The 20,436-nt window shown below is 35.0% G+C and overlaps 1 protein-coding gene and 1 pseudogene across 2 annotated transcripts in view; both read left to right on the top strand.

Annotated features, from left to right (window-relative positions):
• Window positions 1–20,436, top strand: part of MGAT4C (MGAT4 family member C) — a gene marked incomplete at its 3' end in the record, with an annotated part of 434,464 nt that overhangs the window by 248,602 nt on the left and 165,426 nt on the right. The gene's annotated exons all lie outside the window — the stretch shown is intronic.
• Window positions 2,654–5,249, top strand: LOC307101095 (hyaluronan mediated motility receptor-like; annotated as a pseudogene). The gene is made up of 3 exons: window positions 2,654–3,797; window positions 4,143–4,526; window positions 4,750–5,249. The product of its transcript is annotated as a hyaluronan mediated motility receptor-like (transcript).

Here is a 20,436-nt window from a genome sequence, read left to right as displayed (position 1 = left end):
AGGAGTTTGACCATGGGGCAGGGCCAGGTGACCAACCTCCGGTGTCCCCTCTTCCCAGCCACACACCAACCCCCATTGGCCCCATCAGGGTAGACCGGCTGGACCCCACCCATGCACGAATTCATGCACTGGGCCTCTAGTTTCTAAATAAATAGTAGAATTTAGTTATAGTTTAAAAAGATAATCTTGCATTCTAAATGCTCACTACTTCAGATTAAGCATTCTTCCATTAGTTTTGAGTACCGAGTTTTCATTGTTTTGACTAACTCACTAAATAGTTATTAACCACCATCTACATCAGTGCTTCTTGAAATACTCATGATAAACACTGTGGACATAATCTCTGACCTCAAATAATGTACAGTTTTGTATGAATTTAATCCTCATGATTATTGTATGATTGTACTGGTGAACATAATTTATAATTCTAATTTTAATATCCCTTAATGGAAATGTGCTTTTCAACACTAAACTTGTCATTGAATATTTATTAAAAGTATGGGTTTTGATGTTAGAATAAAAAGACTAGTTTGTGGATCTATTACTTTTTAGAAATATTACTCTAAGCACTTCATATGAACACATAAACTTTGGTTCCTTCATAAACATTATTGTTATGAAGACTAATGTAAATGAGATAAGATACCAAAATGTAAGGTATGCAAATTTAATTCAAAATGGGCAAATAAAGTGAAATTTATTATTTAGTAATTATATATGTTTGCCAAAAATGTGTTTAGTATTTCAAGTTACCTGGCTTTTATTTTGTACTTTTAATTAATATGAGAGTTGTTTTTCTTTTCCTCAGTTATTCTCTTAAATGTTTATTTTCATTTTATTAATTGGAATATTTTTATTGTATTTCATATAATATACTGCTGCTATAATATAGAAGGGTGGACAGTAAGGGTTATCTACATTCCCAAATATTCTTACACTGTTTATTAAGAACCTAACAGTAGTTTACCACTACTTAGATAAATTTTATTTCAAATACTGAGTGGTGTTCTTTCTTCCTTCAAAACTATAATTCATCCTTGAAAATGCCATATCATGTTTGGAGCCAGTAATAGCTTAGGATTTAAGTTGCATTTTATTACTCTAATAATTTTCTAAATGGTTTGCAGCCTGTCAAAAGATATACTTATCCTCAGATGAGCACCTAATCCATTATAGTTGACTGTAATTCTGTGTCTATGTGCCCTTGCTTCTCAACCTCCGATACATTTAGATAATTTTGGCTGTGGTACAAAGGTAATAAAAATAAAGAAGTTGAAGACAGCAAAGCAGCATATAGATCCTGTAAACATATTATTTTTCCTTGCATGCATAGTGAACCTGCAATTTTAAGTGCACAATTTAAATACAACTTTATTTTTAAATTTGCTAATTTTGATATATACAATAATCTGTAAACATTTAGCTGAATATTTTTAAACCTTGATATTGATGAGGTCAGGAACGACTCCACTATAGCTAATAAATTTCCATTTACACTATAGTATCAGATACTTAAAAAAATAGATAAAGCAGCTATCTATTGTATTAATTAAATAATGGATGATTTGTTTTTCATTTTATTTTGTAATTATAGAATTTTTATATCAAATTTAGTTTAGAAAATATAATATTAAAAATGATTATCTGGTTTGTATCATAAGCTTAATTTGATTCCAATCAAAATCCTATAGGGGGCTTTTAGTACTTGGTAATGTAATTATAAAATGCTAAAAGTGATTCAAATAATGCACCAGCTTAAGAAAACAAAATATTTTGAGAAGGGGGAATAATGAAATTGAACTAATACATACTTCAAAACATTGTTAAGCTTCAATTGAACAGTTCGCTTTGTGAGCTGAGGCACAACTAGAAGTACTTTTGAAGGAGCAAAACGTTTGGATCTTTGGTACATATTGCCTTTGGTATTCAGTCAATTTGATATTCATTTGCTGTTTAATAATAGGTTAACAAAAATATTTGGAAAATACGAACTGTTATAAAGTTATTCTTACATTGTATGTAATATTAAAAAACAAAAACAAACACACAACAACAGAAAAATTCCAGACACCACAATTTCTCTCTTCAAGACCAATACCATGAAAATGCTAAGCAGCTTACTTACCTTAGCTCTTGCCTCCCTCTCCAGATAGATGGCTTATCTAACCCTCTTCCTCTCGGCTACACTAGAAGTATTTGAAATTCCCAGATGTGTTCCTGGCATTTTAGGACCACTGCACATGTTCTTTCTTCTGCCTATAATGCCCTCTTCCCAAGCCCATACTCCCACTTCAGCTTAAAGTCACTTATTCAGAAAAAGCATCCCTGCAATCCTAATATGTGTTTATAGAACACCATTTCATTTCCCACAGACATCATCATAGTTTCAGGTATAAATGTAGTTTTGTAGCTATTTGATTCTTGCATTGGAATTTAAGCTTTGTTATATGTGTGTTTTTGCTCAGCATTGTATTCTCATTACTCAGCAGAGTACATGGCATGGAGTAAGTACTCATTGATTGAATATATGATGAAACAGCAAGAGACATGTATTTTGATATTCCAAAGTATTTTATTTTCTATTTTAAAGACTTTGGAGAGAAAGTTGAGGAGGGACGCTGGTGCCCTTGGGTTTGTGGAGCTGGTCGTCAGCATGTCCTTTCCCAAGATGCCCCTGAAATAACTCAGTGACCCTTCTCGTTCTGCACATCTCCAGGTGCTTATGGTGTGAGAACTTCAGAAGTATTTGTATCCTGTAAGAAATCACAACGCTTTAAAAAAAACAAAAAAAAAACAAAACATAATCTTAACCAAATCTTACTGTTGACAAAGATACCACCTTGCCTGCGTCAGCAAGAGAAGTTGACTTTGGGATTAAAGGAGGAATCTCATAAGAATGATAAAGTCTTGGTGGTATTGGAAAAGGAGATTCATGTCCTTGTGCAGGCACGTGGTGCTCAAGACAAGAGCCTCCAGGATCTGGAAGCTGAGCTGGAGAAGATGGAAGCAGAGCTGTGTTGCGGTCGGTGGGGAAAAAGACATCTCTGCCTGTAATGCTATACTGCAAAAGCAGTTTACTGACTCCACCACGACCAACAGGCTACTAAAGGCTACGTTTTCTCAAGCTGGTAACCAGAAGAATTCTAAGCCTTACTGAAACATAGAAAAAAAATGAGAAACTAAAATGAGAAGTATGATGGCTAAACAAGGCATGGAGGTTAAACTGCAGGTCACCCAGAAGAATCTCAGAAAGTCTCAGGGGAAGTAGCACAGCTTGCGGGGAAACTCGTTTCCATAGAGAAATAACAGATGGACAAAAAATCTGATACAGATAGACTCTTGGAATACATTGAAGGAATAAGTTGTGCCTCAGATAAAAGTAGAAAAATACAGGCTAGACATTGCCCAGTTAGAAGAAAATTTAAAAGAGAAGAATCATGAAGTTTTAAGCCTTAAGCAGTCTCTTGAGGAAAACATTGTTACATTGTCTAAGCAAGTAAAAGATCTGATGGCAAAAGGTCAGCCGCCTTAAAGAAAAAGAAGAGCTCATCAACGGGGCAGAGAACTGGATGAAAATCTACATTCTGTAATGCAAACCTCAAAAGAGAAGTTTATTATTAAAAAACAAGAACACGAAAAGCTACAACAAAAAGAGTTGCAAATTGATTCACTTCTAAAACAGAAGAAATTATCTTCTGTTCTTCAGCAGAAGCTATGTTCTTTCAAGAGGAAATGATGAAAGAGAGGAATCTCTTTGAGAAAGAACTAAACAAGCTCTGGATGAGCTAGAATCAGTGGTCGGCAAACTCATTAGTCAACAGAGCTAAATATCAACAGCACAACGATTGAAATTTCTTTTGAGAGCCAAATTTTTTAAACTTAAACTTCTTCTAACGCCACTTCTTCAAAATAGACTCGCCCAGGCCGTGGTATTTTGTGGAAGAACCACACTCAAGGGGCCAAAGAGCCGCATGTGGCTCGCGAGCCGCAGTTTGCCGACCACGGAGCTAGATAAACTACAGCGAAAGGAGGGGCAAGCTGAAAAGTGTGTCAAACAATTGGGAGAAGAAAGAAGACCTAGGGCTGAAGAACTGAAACTTCCAGAAGAAAATCCGAAGGTCTTGAAAGAACCTGAACACTAGAAAAGTAATGCTACTCACACTCAGGCCACCTGCTGTGCAGAAAAGGTATAACAGTAAGGTGCAAAACCTTGGGAATGTCACTGCTCCATTTGAAAGCTATAAAGCATTAACAGCTAGAGAGAGAAAAGATCTTAAGCTGGATAACTTATCACTTAGGGAAAAAGTGACCGAGGCCAAGAAAAGTGCAGAGCGTATTCAGCATCAGATATTGGAAACTGAGAGTTCAACTCAAGAACTATGCAAAGGTGCTTCTAGATCTGCAGGCCAGATCAGCCCTTAAAGAAGCATGAATTAAAGAAATCACAGTTTCTTGTCTCCAAAAAAAATAACTTGATTTGGAGAACCAACTCAAGCAGCAAGGTGAAAACTTTAAGAAGCAGCTGGGTCGAAACCAGTTTGGCTCAGTGGATAGAGCGTCGGCCTGTGGACTGAAAGGTCCCAGGTTCAATTCCGGTCAAGGGCACGTACCTTGGTTGCGGGCACATCCCCAATAGGGGGTGTGCAGGAGGCAGCTGATCGATGTTTCTAACTCTCCATCTCTCTCCCTTCCTCTCTGTAAAAAATCAATAAAATATATATTAAAAAAAAAAAAAGAAGCAGCTGGAAGAGGAAGAAGCAGGAAAAGCTGGAGAAGAAAAGACAATGGCAGAATTAACTGAGGAAATGAATAAGGGGTGTCTCCTTTATGAAGAACTATATAATAAAGCCTTTGCAGCTACACCTGGATGCATTTGAAGCAAAAAAAAATTCTTTGTTGAACAAACATGGTGCAAATCAGGTACAGCTAAATAACCTAATAGATTCATATGCTGAATTATTGGGTCATCAGAATATAAAACAAAAAATCAAGCATGTTGTGAAATTGAAAGAAGAAAATAGCCAACTCAAATTAGAGGTGCCAAAACCCCGCTCTAAGCTTGCTATAAAAAAGCAGAGCAAAAGACAACTTCAGGAGGCATTGAATAAAGTTCTGGGTATCAAACACTTTGAACTTTCAAAGGCTTTTCTTCATGAAAGTAAAGAAAGTTTTGTTCTCAAACCTCATTAAAAGAAGGCAATACAAAATGCTGTTGTGCTCCTGTGGTGTTTCAAGAATCATATGGGTAAACATCTGAAAAACCACTTGAAGATTATTTTACTATTCTTTTTATTATTGTTATGGTTGTAATGAATACTTTTAAATGTATTTAATATTAACTTCCTATTTTTAGGTATCTGAAAGCAAGTTCAAAATTTTTACCAGTATGTCGTGTGACATTCTATTTTCCACTAGAGGCCCGGTTCATGAAATTCGTGCACTGGGGGGGGGGTGTCCCTCAGCCCAGTCTGCAACCTCTCCAATCTGGGACCCCTTGAGGGATGTCCAACTGCCCATTTAGGCCCGATCCTCGTGGGCCTAAATGGGCAGTCGGTCATCCCTCTCACAATCCAGGACTGCTGGCTCCCAACCACTCACCTGGCTGCTTGCTTGATTGCCCCTAACCGCCTCTGCCTGCGAGCCTGATCACCCCCTAACCACTCCCCTGCCAGCCTGATCGATGCCTAAGTGCTCCCCTGCTGGCCCGATTGCCCCTAACTGTCCTCCCCTGCAGGCCTGGTCCCTCCCAATTGCCATCCCCTGCTGGCCTGATCTGCCACAACTGTCCTCCCCTCCCAGCCATCTTGTAGCAGCCATCTTGTGTCCACATGGGGGCGGCCATCTTTGACTATCTGGGGGCGGCCATCTTGTGTGTTGGAGTGATGGTTAATTTGCATATTACCTATTTATTATATAGGATTATATAAGATTGTCAGTACCTCCTCCCTGGTGCTCATTTCATCACTTCATTCTAAACCTTTTTGGCTTTCCTGCTTTACAAATTGGCCCATCATTCACCATTCCTTTAAAAATCACTCTTATATTCTTCTTCTTCTATTCTAAAACCTTAGATGGTTTCAAGATTCTAATCCAAGGTTTTTAGCTTGATTCTTGAAGGCTTTTCTAATCTGAACCTCTTAAACAAAAGACCTTGGCTTGTTCTTGCCTCTACTTTGATTCTCCTAAGAATGTCCACTCTGTGTTACCCATCATCCATTTACGCCATTCAAGCAAGAAGTAAGAACATGCTTAATGCTATAGTAACCTCTTTATCTCTTATCAGAGATAATTTGCTGGTCAATAAGTTGCATATTTCTAGACTATCCCAATCCAACTAAATTTAAATCTGGGTTTTGGCCTGAAAATATGCATTTTAAACAAACGCTGCATTTAATTATTAGATAAATCAAAAACGTGAGAAACAGTGCCCTTAACTAACTCTAGAGAATTTTACTTATACTGCTTGGCATTGTCGTGACTACTGGGAATTTGATTAGTACTTCTGTAATGTGAAATAAAAATTCCACATTAAGTCATTAACCCAATTATTCAACTTGTATTATATGAAATTACCTTAATGTTTCTACTTAAGATGTATTTACTATCTGTACCTTTCCATCTTCTCCATAATTACAAATGATAGTATACTATTTAGAGAATGGTAATTCTCCATCTAAAATTTCTGATTTACTCAGTGTGCTTTAAGCCACTTTTTAAAAATAATATTTCTCCATTGATGGACCAACGGAGACTATTACAATCAGAATAGTTTTTTTCATAGTAAATTATTTTATTGAATCTTAAAAAGATAAAATAAGCCCTGCTGGCATGGCTTACTGGTTGAGCATGGCCCTATGAACCAGGAGGTCATGGTTGGATTCTGGTCAAGGTACATGCCTCGGTTGCAGGCTCAGGTTGTGGGCTGGATCTCTCTATAAACCTTCTGCTCTTGCCAAATTGATTTACTCTTTATTTCCCAAAAGCATCCCATATTCTTCTATTTCAACAAGTATATAAACCCCCCCTTTTTTTCATGTCTTTGCTGACTTAATTTCTAACTGTGCTTTAAAACCTACTCAGGTCTCTTCAGCTCTAGAAAGCTTTACCCAATGGGCATGTTAATTGTCTTCTATATATACAGTATATAATTAAGAATTTGCTGCTTATAGTCACTCATATTTTTATATGTTTATGTATGTATATGTCTTTATAATTAGATTTTAAAGTAACATTTGAGCAAAAGTCATATTTTATATAAAGTAATATGACTAATAATAATTTGCAAAAATACAACATTATTAATTGATTGGGGAGGGGAGGCAGGAAGAGACTAACCAAAGAACTTATATACATATATGCATAATACATTGACACAGAAAATAGTGGGATGAAGGCCTAGGGAGGGTTGGGGGGGTAAGGATAAGTGGTCAATGGAAGAAAAAAGGAGGTCATCTGTAATACTTCCAACAGTAAAGATAAATTTAAAAAACATTATTGATGGATTGAAGTTAAGGAGCTAAGGATTGATATTAAGAAATTATGAAATATAGTCTCAGTACCAATGTGAGTTCAGTAGTTTTATATGATGTCTTAGTCTATCTAATAAAAAATAATATTTCACAATTTTGTTACAATTGTTGGAAGCGTTAATTTTTCTGATTGGTAGCCATTAAACATTCTTATGCAGAGAGTGATCTAATTAAAAGTGATTTTCCAGGATTGAAATCCAGTGATAACATGGATTTATTTAATAATCCAATAATTAAATTTGTTATGTTTCGGGCAAAGATTCAATAGTGAGGATGTAGAAGCTTGTGAGAGGGACAGGTTCTCTAAGAATGGATAGTCTTAAACGTAATTAATTACTTTTTAGAATGTCATGGGGAAAGGCTGTATGCAGAAATTCTGATAAAAGTTGATAATTATTACACTAAAGTAAAATTATATAGTGAAGATTTAAACTATGGGATGGAGATGAAAAAATATTACAAAGGAAGATTGGCAGGATTTAAGCACTAATTGCAGAGATTTTATTCACAGAGGGTTCCACACCATATCTGATTCAAATTTTCATGAACTGCTTATTGAAATGTAGATTTCTAGGGCCTATCTTGGGTTTTACTGAACCAGAATTTCTACGGGCAGATAGCAGACATGAAGCAATTTAAGATAGCTGTAACATTTTAAACTGAGGATTAGGAACGTAGTATTTAAAGATAAGAAGTTTGGTTTCCACATTTGTGGGAAATCTGAGTAAAATATTTCACAGATTATTTGAAATGTAGGATAATTATTTTTAGTGTGGCAAGTTAGGCTCAATGTAAGTTCAATTTATTTTTTACAAATAATTACTTTCCTAGTTCATAGAATTTACATGATTGACTGTCCAATAATATTCATTGATGTAGCATCATATTTAAAGGTTTTATTATCCTCACTTATATTTTTGTAAATGATTGTAATAAACTTCAAGTATTTAATATTTTTAATTATATAGTTACACATTGCATTCATTGTTTTCCTAAAATTTCTAATTTAGATTATTTATAATTTATTTAATTGTTTACAGTTCTCTTAAATGTGTGTAAAGAATTATAGAGCCTCAATATGTTTTAATGTTGCTGATTCTTTTAAAATAAAATATTTGTACTCAGATAAAGTTACCTAATTTTCCCATTTTTTATTTATTGTTGTGAATATTTACTTTTTAAAATATTTTTAATAATTACATTTCAATATTTTGTTCCTAGTATAGAACAGCCAAATTCCAATATTAACTTGTCTTATTTTTCTGATAAAGATTGTTTCAAAAATCAATTAGTGACATCTCTAGCAGTTAAAATTGGTCAAAGTTCTAATTTTATTCTATTATGAATTTTATATTTTTAGAGTTCTAATAAGGCTTAGAAGATGGGGCAATGATATATGAGACGTACACATTAAATTAATGTATTAATATATATGTATGAGGGCTCACCATGTGTTTCGGAAATGTAGTCAAAAATATTTATGATCCCTGATTTCAAGCTGTTATAGTTTACTAGGAGATGTGTATGCAAAGTCAGTGATCTAGCATCTATCTTAAGTGTATCTTTAGCAATGAAACAGGTATATTTTAACCTTTTATTTGGGCAATATGATGTCTTCATTATTATTTTCAATCACCTTTAACTATTGCTAGCCCTTCAAGAAAATAGGAAAATGATATACTTGATTTTTATTCATGAGATTGAGTTCACATTCAATATTTAAATTCCAAAGTCAATCATTTTTATATGTTTTTGAAGTAATTTAGATATCACAGATTTTGCTTAAAACATATTGCAATCATCTCAATGTGGGTCAGTATCCTATATTTTTCTAGTTAATATTCTTTTTGTTGTGTTGTTAATCCTCACCCGAGGATATTTTTTTCCCCATTGGTTTTTAGACAGAGTGGAAGGGAGGGGAAGAAACAGAGAGAGAGAAACATCGATGTGAGAGACACATTGTTGGTTGCCTTCCACATGTGCCTGGACCAGGGCCAGGAAACGAGTCTGCAACCAAAGTACCTGCCCTTGACCATAATCCAACATAGTACCTTTCAGTCTGCAGGCTGACCTTCCAACCACTGAGTCAAACTGGCTAGGGCTCTAGTTAATATTTTTTGTCACTGAATTATAGAAGTCATATAAGTGGATTTATCATTTTTCTAATATTTTTAGTCTATTTTTTTCTACCTGCATAACAAGAACATGCATATGAAAGAGTGGGGTGACTAAGAAAGCAATAATGACATTTTTTTTAATTTGAATTACATTATATGCTTTATACATTACCTTAAATCTTATTGTAAATTAATTTTTTCATTTGAAGAAGTAATACTTTAAAATTACCATATTTTAAATTCTATATGGATATAATGATTATAATTTTAAGCTTAGGATTAAACAATTATCAGTATGCATATTATTATAATTAGTAGAGGCCCAGTGCACAAAATTCATGCACTGGGTCAGGGGGGTCCCTCAGCCCAGGCTGAACTCTTGCAGTGGGCCTAAGCTGACAGTCAGACGTACTTAGTGCTGCCACAGAGACGGGAGAGGCTCCCACCACCACCGCTGTGCTCACCAGCCATGAGCCCGGCTTCTGGATGAGTGGCGCTCCACCTGTGGGAGTGCACTGACCACCAGGGGGCAGCTCCTGCGTTGAGCATCTGCCTCCTGGTGGTCAGTGCGTGTCATAGTGACCGGTCGTTCTGCCGTTGGGCCAAAACTGGCTCTCTAACAACCCCCAAGGGTTCCCAGATTGCAAGAGGGTGCAGGCCAGGCCGAGAGACCCCACAGGTGCATGATCGGGGCCCTGGAGGGACATGGGAGATTGGCCAGCTGGGCAAGGACTGCGGGAGGACTCCAGGGCATATGCTCACACATAATTTTTTTTTTGTTTTACCAAGTTGATGTTTCCAGTTGGTTTTCTAGTAGTGTTATCAGAGTTAACTTATCTGAAATAAACATGTGCACTTAACCTGTTCCTTTTTGGTTTTTCATATCAGCAAATAAATCTATTGGCTCATCATATGTTCAAACCTCAAATCTGGGTGTTGTCAATCCTTTGATTATTCCATTTCCCATATACCCACATACTGCCACCATTATGTCTTGTTTAAAGACTAATTCATTTTATACTATTTCCATTGCTACTTCTCCACAGTACCATCATCTCTCACCTAACTGTTCACCATTGTTCCAACCTTAAGTTCTTACCAGTATCATTCATTTTCCACACATACCGGTAAACCATCCAATGACTACTAATTACACTTAGATACAAAATCATTACTCTACCTACAGGTTCTATCGATCTGGCTCTAGACAAATTGCCAAGTTTATCTCATACAATTTTCTGCTGTACACTCAACAGATTTTAGCCACTTTTATCTTTCTCTTTCTGAATTCTCCAACTTCTTCTCCATCTTGACCATATTTTATCCTCTTTCATAATGCTCATCTCAGGATCATCTTCTTATATTTTTGCTTAACTATCACCCCTTACTAGAAGCACTCCTTGACTATTCATTTTTAATTAGCACTCTCCCATTATTCTTTATTTTGTCATCTTTTATTTTCTTCAGAACACAACATTTATAACTTTTTTTACTAGCTGGTCTTATTTCCACTGAAATATAATGTCCATGAGAGCAATTTTGTTATCTTTCTGATTCAGCACAGTGACCTCGTTGTTCAGAAAAGACGCAGGTGCATGGTAAGTACTCAACATAGATTTGTAGAAAGAATGAATGAGTGACACATATGAAGTGCTAAATAAGTTAAGCTCTCAGTAAAAGGGAGTTTCTAGCAGAAAATGGGTCACATTTTCAATTACCATTTGTGATAACAGAATTTGGAATTTACTCAAGAAATGTTCAATATTAAATAAGTACTGCTTCATGGTACTTTGTATTTTGTATAAATATGCATCCCTTTAACTTTCATTTTTCCTTTTCAACATGCTTTAATTGATAATTATTCTACATTATCATATTGATTATCATATTGATGGTAGCAATTCTGACAGGTGTAAGGTGATATACCCCATTGTCATTTTAATTTGCGTCTCTGTGATGATCAGTGACTTTGAGCATTTATTCATGTCTCTTGGCCATCTATAGTCTATATCCTATTTGGAGAAGTGTCTATTTAGGTCCTTTGCCTTTTTAATTGGATTGTTTATCTTCCCTTTGTTATGTTGTATGAGTACCTTATATATTTTGGATATTAACCCTTTATCAGATGTATCATAGCCAAATATGTTCTCCCATACAGTGGGCTCCCTTTTCGTTATGTTGATGGTTTCTTTTGCAGTGCAGAAGCTTTTTATTTTGATGTAGTCCCACTTGTATTTTTTCTCCTCTGCCTTAGTAGATGTATCTGTAAACATATTGCTATGAGAGATGTCTGAGATTTTGCTGCCTATGGTTTCTTCTAAGATTTTTATGGTTTCACAACTTACATTTAAGTCTTTTATCCATTTTGAGTATATTCTTGTGTATGGTGTAAATTGGTGGTCTAATTTCTTTCTTTTTTTTTTTTTTTGGCATGTATCTGTCCATGTAGTGTTTAGGATTATACTTCCATGATTTACCTCATGGACAACCTATTAAATGTTTTATTTTGTTATATTTGTCGAGTGTGTGTTGACATTAATGTGAGGATAGGTATTTTTCTCTAGTAGCCTGAATAACCGTGAATTAAAAAGATTCCTTTCAGGAGCAGAAGAACTGAAGGTCATGTACTGGTTGGATTTACAGCTGTTTGTATTGCGAGAAGGCAACCCCTTTTTTATTCTTTGTTTTTAATGTGAGAGAGGCTATGACCCTATGGCATTCTCCACCACATTTCAGGGCATGGGGAGGTGAAAAGTATTAGTTTTACAATCAGTGGTGAAGATTAGAATCTGTGGAGTGGAAAATATAACAGTTTGTACTTTCAGGATCAGTGTGTAATATACTTAGTGGGATTGAAAAGTGATCGGAGCAGGATTGAACACATTAACAAAGCACTAAAAGACCCAGGGGAAACTATAAAGGGAAAGAAGAATGATAAGAAGGGCCTAAACTGAAAGTCAGCTCTACATTCTGATCTTACTTTTGCTTATTAAGGATAAGACTGGGACTTTATATATGTGTATGTGTTAATAAAAATGCATATATCAACATGGACACTCAATCGCTTGAGCTACATTTCCCCATATTTCTTGGCACTAGAACAGTGCCTAGTATTTATTGCTCACTCACTGAATCCCTAACTACTTATTGAATGCATGTTGTATAAGAGATACATTTCTCTCTGAACACAGTAGCCCTGTGAGAGCTACCATGTAAGAAGAAGAATCCTTATAAAGATTGGAAAACATTATAGTTTACTTACCACTGTAGGGAAAATGCTTCAGGGAGGACTTTAGGGGATTGAAAAAAGCCTCCTCTGACATGGCAGGAGATCGAAGGATTGAAGTGAAAGTGGCAGTTCAGGAAGGCAGGCTCAGGGAGCCCCCAAGCAGCGCATCAGTATGCTGGCAGGGTTGCTGACCTTGACAGGTACAAACATGGTGGTAGGTGTGAACCTAATCATACAGGCTGACCCATGTTAGTCAGGACCCAGAGCCAGGAACTCTGGCCCGGGGGCCTCGAATTTTAAAGCCAGAAACTGGGGAAAACAAGGTTGTGGTAGGACCTAGGTGAGGCTCCATTTAAGGAGTCAGTCGTGAAGGTGTAAACCAGGGCATTAACTACAAATATCAGTCATGCCTAGTATAGAATGAAGCACCTGATTTGAAAATTGCTCAGTTAGTCAGAAAAGCAGCTTAAAACACAATGTTGCTTTTAAAAGTTATAGTTATTTAGCAAAATTTTTTTAAATAAAATAATTAGATATATTCATTCATTCACTAGTATTTTCATATTCTCTGTGTGTTGGTCAACTGATTAGAATTCCATTTTATATTTCAGGGCAGGAAAGAGTAAACTCAGCAGGTTTGGTTTGCTCAAACCCTGAATATTACAAAGAAGGGTTTATCTTCAGTATTGGCCTTAGGATGGCTCTTGGGAAATGACTGTGAGCTCTTGAAATAGTCTACTGAATACCAGCATTTTTACATGCCCTGGGCCTTAGGCCACTCTGTATTTAAAGTGAATGCCTGTTCTTGTTGGCCATTCTGTATTTGAAGTGAAGGCCTGTGCCAGCTTGAGCAGACAAGTGTAAGCCGGCAGTGTGATTTATGGTGAATGTCTGTTTTTGCTCTGACGGAGGCTGGAGTCTGAGTAGTAGGGTCAGTCCTGTACTCAATGCAAGCCTGTGTTACTGAACTCCACCAGAGTCTATGAGTGCCAATGTTCAGGTGACTTTCCCTGATTGGTAGCACTTTGCACATGTTGTCATGTATCATTGATGAGAGAATTAGTGTGTTTCCATGTGCCTGCACTGGGAGGGGACACCTGGAGGTACCATGTGATTTCTCCTGGAATTTGTCCTTTTTACTTTATTATTTTTAATTTGTATATTTTCTAAGTAATAAATATAACTATGAGTATAACAACTTTTGAGTCCCATGAGCTATTCTAATGAATTATTGAGCCTGAGGGTTATCTTTGGGTCCTCTGACAATTTCCTATATAAGACATACCCATACAATATTTTCTGAGGTGTTTGTTTTCCTTTTTCTTTTTTAAGAAATTGGCAGCATTTAGAGTCTGATTGTAGATTTATTCTAAATTTTATAATTTTTGAATTAAAGAAAAAGTTCAGCTTGCAAAAACATCTATGAGAACTAATGCATTGAATTTTAGTGGGCATACAAGAAAACTAGAAGGAGATGACATCCAGGGATACTTATTCGTGAATAATTAACACTTATGGACCATATATTATTTGCCAGGCCTAGTTATATGTATTTTTGTTTGTTTGTTTGTTTTGTTTTAACTCAATTCATCTTTAATTATGTCACTCATGAGGTATCTAAATTAATACAGTGAAATGATACCTGTTAGTAAACTAGGGTGACTTAAGGAAGAAATCTTGAGTTATCAACTCAGCTTATTATCTAAATATTTTTACCAAATGTTATGTAATTTATGGAAGGCTTAAACCTCTATTTTACTGATAGCTATAGTAGTTCTTCATAATTTTATTTTTGGAGATAAAATTTGACAATGACATTCCAAATAATTACAAGTCATGTATGGAGGCAATGTAATATGACCTGAGATCGTGTTCAAGAACTATGGTCTAGGATATCTTTCCACAAGGAGTTCCTAATTTAGATAGTTAATTTGTAGTTTTCTTTCCCAGTACAAGTTTGAAATAGAAATTGAGATTTTGTGCATTATAATCTTTTATAGATGGGAATGCTAAATGTGACAGACATTGTATGAAAAGTTCAGGGAAGAACTTTTAGATCATTACAATCTGTTTTAAGTAAAACCTTTGACAACTAACTCACTTCAAAAAGCATATAAGAAAATGACTTTGTAATTTAAATATTGAATGTAAATTCAATCATATAAATAAAAATGAAGTGTATAATTTTCCTATTTTGATTGATCTTGAAAGGACACATCCATAACACATTCATCTCCTTTATTATTATGATTTTAAAATGAGAATTTGAGAAAATATCAAGTTTTCAGAATAAAATGCAATTAAATATATGAATATCAATCATTTTAATATTAAATACTAAAATGTTATTATTTTGGAGTGTTCAACACACTTAAACATTTTTATTAATGTAAAACCTTAAAATTTTTCTCATAGTTTATTTAACATCACAAATCCATTCTCTCTCTCTCTCTCTCTCTCTCTCTATATATATATATATATATATATATATATATATATACACATATATATAGATAGATAGATAGATAGATAGATAGATAGATAGATAGATAGATATTCAAAATCTTATATTTGGCACTAGAGATGAGACCCACCCACTCATATACCATATCGCAGCTAATTTTTTTATTTTCCTTTCTATAATTGTTCATAAAATGAAAAGGGAAGGGGAGCTCAGCAGTGCTTGAGGAGAGATATAAAAATCAAACATTAATTTTATTCAGATGAGATGATTTGTATGCATGCTGATCAGGCTACAAGCTTATCTCATTACAAGCTCAAGGCTGTGAGTGTTTCATCATTTCTCAGATGCCATTAAGTTTAATAATATGACTGCCTGCATTGTGTATTAAAAAATATGTGTCTGTTCTGTGATCTTGTATAATGATGAAGTGTTTGTGAATATTTATCACTTCAGTCTTTAGTGCTCTCAACTTTCTACTAAATAGCAAAGTTAATTGCCTATACTGCTCTAATTGCATTGTTTAGAGAATACTCTCTTCTCTTCCTTGTCAGTTGTAGCAGTAATATGCAGTAATATGCAGATTTTTTGAAGTGCAATAATTGGCATGTGAAAACTTGCACAGACATATAATTGCACCCTAAATTGAAACACAGTGGGCATATTTAGTCTCTGGCAGGGTCAATTAACTCCATGCCATTCTCTCTGGGAATGTAAGTGGTCAGTCCTGCTGATTTTAAACAGTTACAGAGGCACTGACTTGCACACAGAATTTGTTTCAAGAAATTTTTATAAGAGCATAATTTTTAAATATGAAAAAGTATACACAATAAGTCTTTAAAAACTTACCTTTTAATTTGTAATTGATTTTATTTCTCTTTTTAGAATTGGTAGTTCCATATAAAATGCTTCAAACTGAATTTTGTTGACATTGTTTATATTCTTTTGTTTTGGTTTTTCAAATATTTATTTATTTTGTATTGCTCTCACTGGAACCCTGTAAATAATATGTTTGGATATAAAGCTCTGAAATCCAGAGGCTTGAGATTTAATCATAGTTTTATCTCTCAAATATTGTCTTAGAGAGACCACTTTATTTTTCTGTGTGCTTCTAAATTGTCCAACATAAGGGTACCATTCCTATATACATATATTACAATCCATAGATTTTTCTTCAGAGTCCCTCATTTCAGTGCAAAAGTAAGTTATTTGCACTAGTGGTTTAAGCCCTTATGTATGAAAAATTTCACTCAATATGATCTGCATTGTTTTCCCTTCTCTAATGATTTACCATGATTTAGTAATTTATCTTGCTTTGAAAGAGGAGAGCCAAATTCTTTTCTGTAAACATCTTTGATTCCCTACTCAAATGAGGCTTACCCTTGATCCAGGCATTTGCTGTTGAGAAGGAAAGACTATCCTAAATAATAATTGTATTATATAAAAATTTTATTATTATTATAATTTTTTGCTATCTTTCTTCTTCTCTTTACCCTCACCTCACCCAGTCTCAGACACTGCAATAATTAGACTGACTTTTCTCTGGATCCAAGACTTATATGCACTTCAGGTTAAATACAAATAAGCAAAACGTTATACACTGACACACAACCTTAATAATTTCCAACAGACCAAACTTTTTACTAGGTATTATAAAGACAAGTTTTTTAGATGGGCCAATGGTTTGGTCTGTCTGCTGAATGATGTGTGGTAGGGAAGGAAGACTTTATAACTTTTTAATGTAGATCAAGTTTAAGATAATTAATATATTTCCAGTTATTGGAATAACAGGATAAAGGCAAATGGATATAAAACTGCATGTTATAATCTAAAAACAAATAAGATTAGTATGTACAAAGGAAGTATCAAGTAAGGCAGATGTTGTCAAATTTAAAGGGTCTAAATCTCAATGATGATGACATTTAATTTATGCTGATAGCCTTTGAGAAACTATCAAATTTTTAACCAATTAATAAAATAGTGTGTGGAATGGATGGAAAGAGAAGCTTTTGAGAAATAGGAAATATTCTCCAATCTAGGATGAGGATTCAGGAGGTACCATTGGGATGGATAACTTACAAGTTCTTTAAGAGATTTAAATAGGATAAGAGAACACAGAACAGATTTCAGAAAATAATATGCTACTTAAAATACTTATAAAATTAGCTTAAATAAATAAACACACAGATAGATAGATTACTTCTAATTATCAACTCAGAAGCATGAATGTGAGGTACAGAGATCAGGAGGACTAATGTAAAAAATGTATCTTATTTTCTTAGAAAAAAAGAGTGCATATTCCTAGCTAATTGAACAAATTAATATACATTGAAGTGAAAAATAGGACAGGACAGGTAGGTTTCTCCAAGCAAACATGGGTGTTCATTTTATCTGTGGTCTTCTGCACAGAAGAACCTGTCAGTCATAAGTAGTTAGAATATGGACCTACAAGAATAGATGGATTATATTATGACTGGCTGGTAGTAGGACTCACAGACACAACCTCAGGTTCTCAGACCATAGGAAATAGAGTGAGGAAGTATTTATTCAGATATTGCTAAGTTGTTGAAATTTCAGAATATTATTTATCTATGTTTCTAATCAAAAAGGATGTGCACATTTCCTATGTCCCAAAGGGTTGGCATTGCTTTTTATTAATAACTAGAGGCCCAATGCATGAAATTCATGCAAGAGTAGGCCTTCCTTCCTCTGGCTGCCAGCACTGGCTTCCCTCTTTCACCCGAGACCCGGGCTTCCCTCACAGCCCTGGCTTCATCCGGAAGGTCATCGGAAGGATGTCTGGAAGGATATTCAGTCTAATTAGCATATTACCCTTTTATTATTATAGATTATAATGAAATAGTTAATGTGCTAAAATATTTTTCATATAAATATTTTCCATGTCCCACCTGGTAGTACAAACCTATTATCAAGGCTGTGGCTGGCACTGTGCTATAGCAACGCTCCTCTGGGATCCAATATAGGACAGAGTTCCTTTATTATGGTGGAAGGCACTTAGTGAAGCTATATTTTTGTTCTGAGCATCTCTCTCTGTTCTTAATGTAATCATCAATGAGCCTCTGTTTTATATATTCTTAAAATAATTTCCATATCCTTGTATATCAGTGTTTTAAAAAGTGATCAAATAACATGTGTAAAGTAGATAAATTACTACCAAGTTAGTATAAATCCTACCACACTAATTTTTTTATGATTATTAGGTTATCCCCAAATATAAACATCTTACCTAATAATAGACAAACATGTAAATTGGCCATACCTCCACTATGTCACCAGCCAATCAGGAGTGATATGCAAATTAACCCAACAAAGATGGCGGTTAATTTGCATACACAGGCGCTGAGTGACAGAGGCAGGATGCTTGCGTCATCGCCATGGTGACAACACAGGTGTTCTGCCCCATCCCCAGTCTCTCAGGGCCTCTGGGCAGCATGGGAAGGCAAGGCTGGCAGCCAGGGAAAGGAAAGCCCATTCTAGCATGAATCTTCATGCATCAGGCTTCTACTATTTAATATTCTAACATGATATAATCCAGTATGAAACACAAATTCTATAAGAAGCACCTTCTGAACACCTGATAATCTCAGGAAAATGGATGTTTTCACAACATTAAGACATAATTAGGTCTATCTTTGGCCAAATTCAGGAGGATTTGAGAATCTGCTATCTCATAATTAATGTCTAATTGTTGCTAATTATGTTGTTTAGTTTTGTGCACAATCCAATTTACTTTTCTTTGCACCAGGGCACATGCCAATTATACTCTGGCTACAACTGTCAAGGCTATCAACAAATTAAACACTGATTGCTAGGGCTGCATGATAATGGTCCTTTACCAATTTGTATAGAGTAACTAGGCTCTTAAGCTGGAAAAAGCAAGAGTGTTGAATGTTGGATCTCTATTATCACTTCCAATTATCCATTAATGGATAGCCAGGCCAGAATTTAACTCAGAAGCTAAAGGTGAATGACCTATAAGTTATAGATATCTATTTATTATTATGTTTAAAATATTTAGACACTGCCCTAGCTGGTTTGGCTCAGTGGATAGAGCATTGGCCTGTGGACCAAAGGGTCCCTCCTTGGATTCTAGTCAGGGGCTCAGTCCCCATTGGGGGGCGTGCAGGAGGCAGCCGATCAATGAGTCTCTCTCATCATTGATGTTACTATCTCTCTCTCTCTCTCTCTTCTCTCTCTCTCTCTCTCTCTCTCTCTCTCTCTCTCTCTCTCTCTCTCTCCCTCTCCCTTCTTCTGTGAAATCAATAAAAATATATTTAAAATAAAATAAAGCATTTAAATGTTGTATGGTCTGACAGAAAACTTAGCAAGATTTCTGCTTTTAAACAGCTTTCTCTCTCTGCAGTTACTTAAGATTTACTTTAGTGCAGCAAATTTGAGTCTTTAATATTTTTCTTCCTTTGTTTTGTTTTCCTGCAAAACAACCACTTGGCATGGCACAAGCTGAAACAATGTAAAATGAAGAGCACACATGGAAAGTTTTTACTGTCTTATTGATGAAATAGTTTTTCTCCTAAAAGGACCTCTTAAAAATTGAAAATAATTTTAAATCCCTAAGGAATGGTTTTACAACATAACTTATGGGCATTTTTAACATTCTTGTTACAGAAACAACTTCTATAACTTTGAACATAGGAATTAAAACATAAAATCTCTCTTAAAACCTTCCTATAATGATAATGTACTTTAGCCTATAGCATATCATTAAAATATGTCGCTGAAAATATGTTCCACATTACAGTGATGATGTATATTACTGAGATCCCTGATAAAATGAATCCTTAGAGTGAAGGTATTTGGGGTTATAATTCATAGAAACAATAGCTTTTAGTGCTCTACAGTACATCACAAGAATGACAACTCAGTGATGAAATGCAATGCATAAGCCCCTCAGTCACACACACCAATCTTTTGTAACCTGAAGAATATTTTGTCTTCATTTTAGTAATAGTGCCATGATTCTTAGCATCATAGAATAAGTAGATATAAGACCTGCACTTGAGGGTATAACCAGCAGTGTAGTTTCAATTAGAGGAAGTTATCAGCATTTTCACTGCATAT

The sequence above is a fragment of the Cnephaeus nilssonii genome (assembly GCF_951640355.1).
Source record: "Cnephaeus nilssonii genome assembly, chromosome: 6".
NCBI lineage: Eukaryota > Metazoa > Chordata > Mammalia > Chiroptera > Vespertilionidae > Cnephaeus > Cnephaeus nilssonii.
The sequence above is the reverse complement of the archived record's forward strand: the minus strand, read 5'-3'. Positions and strand labels throughout refer to the sequence as shown.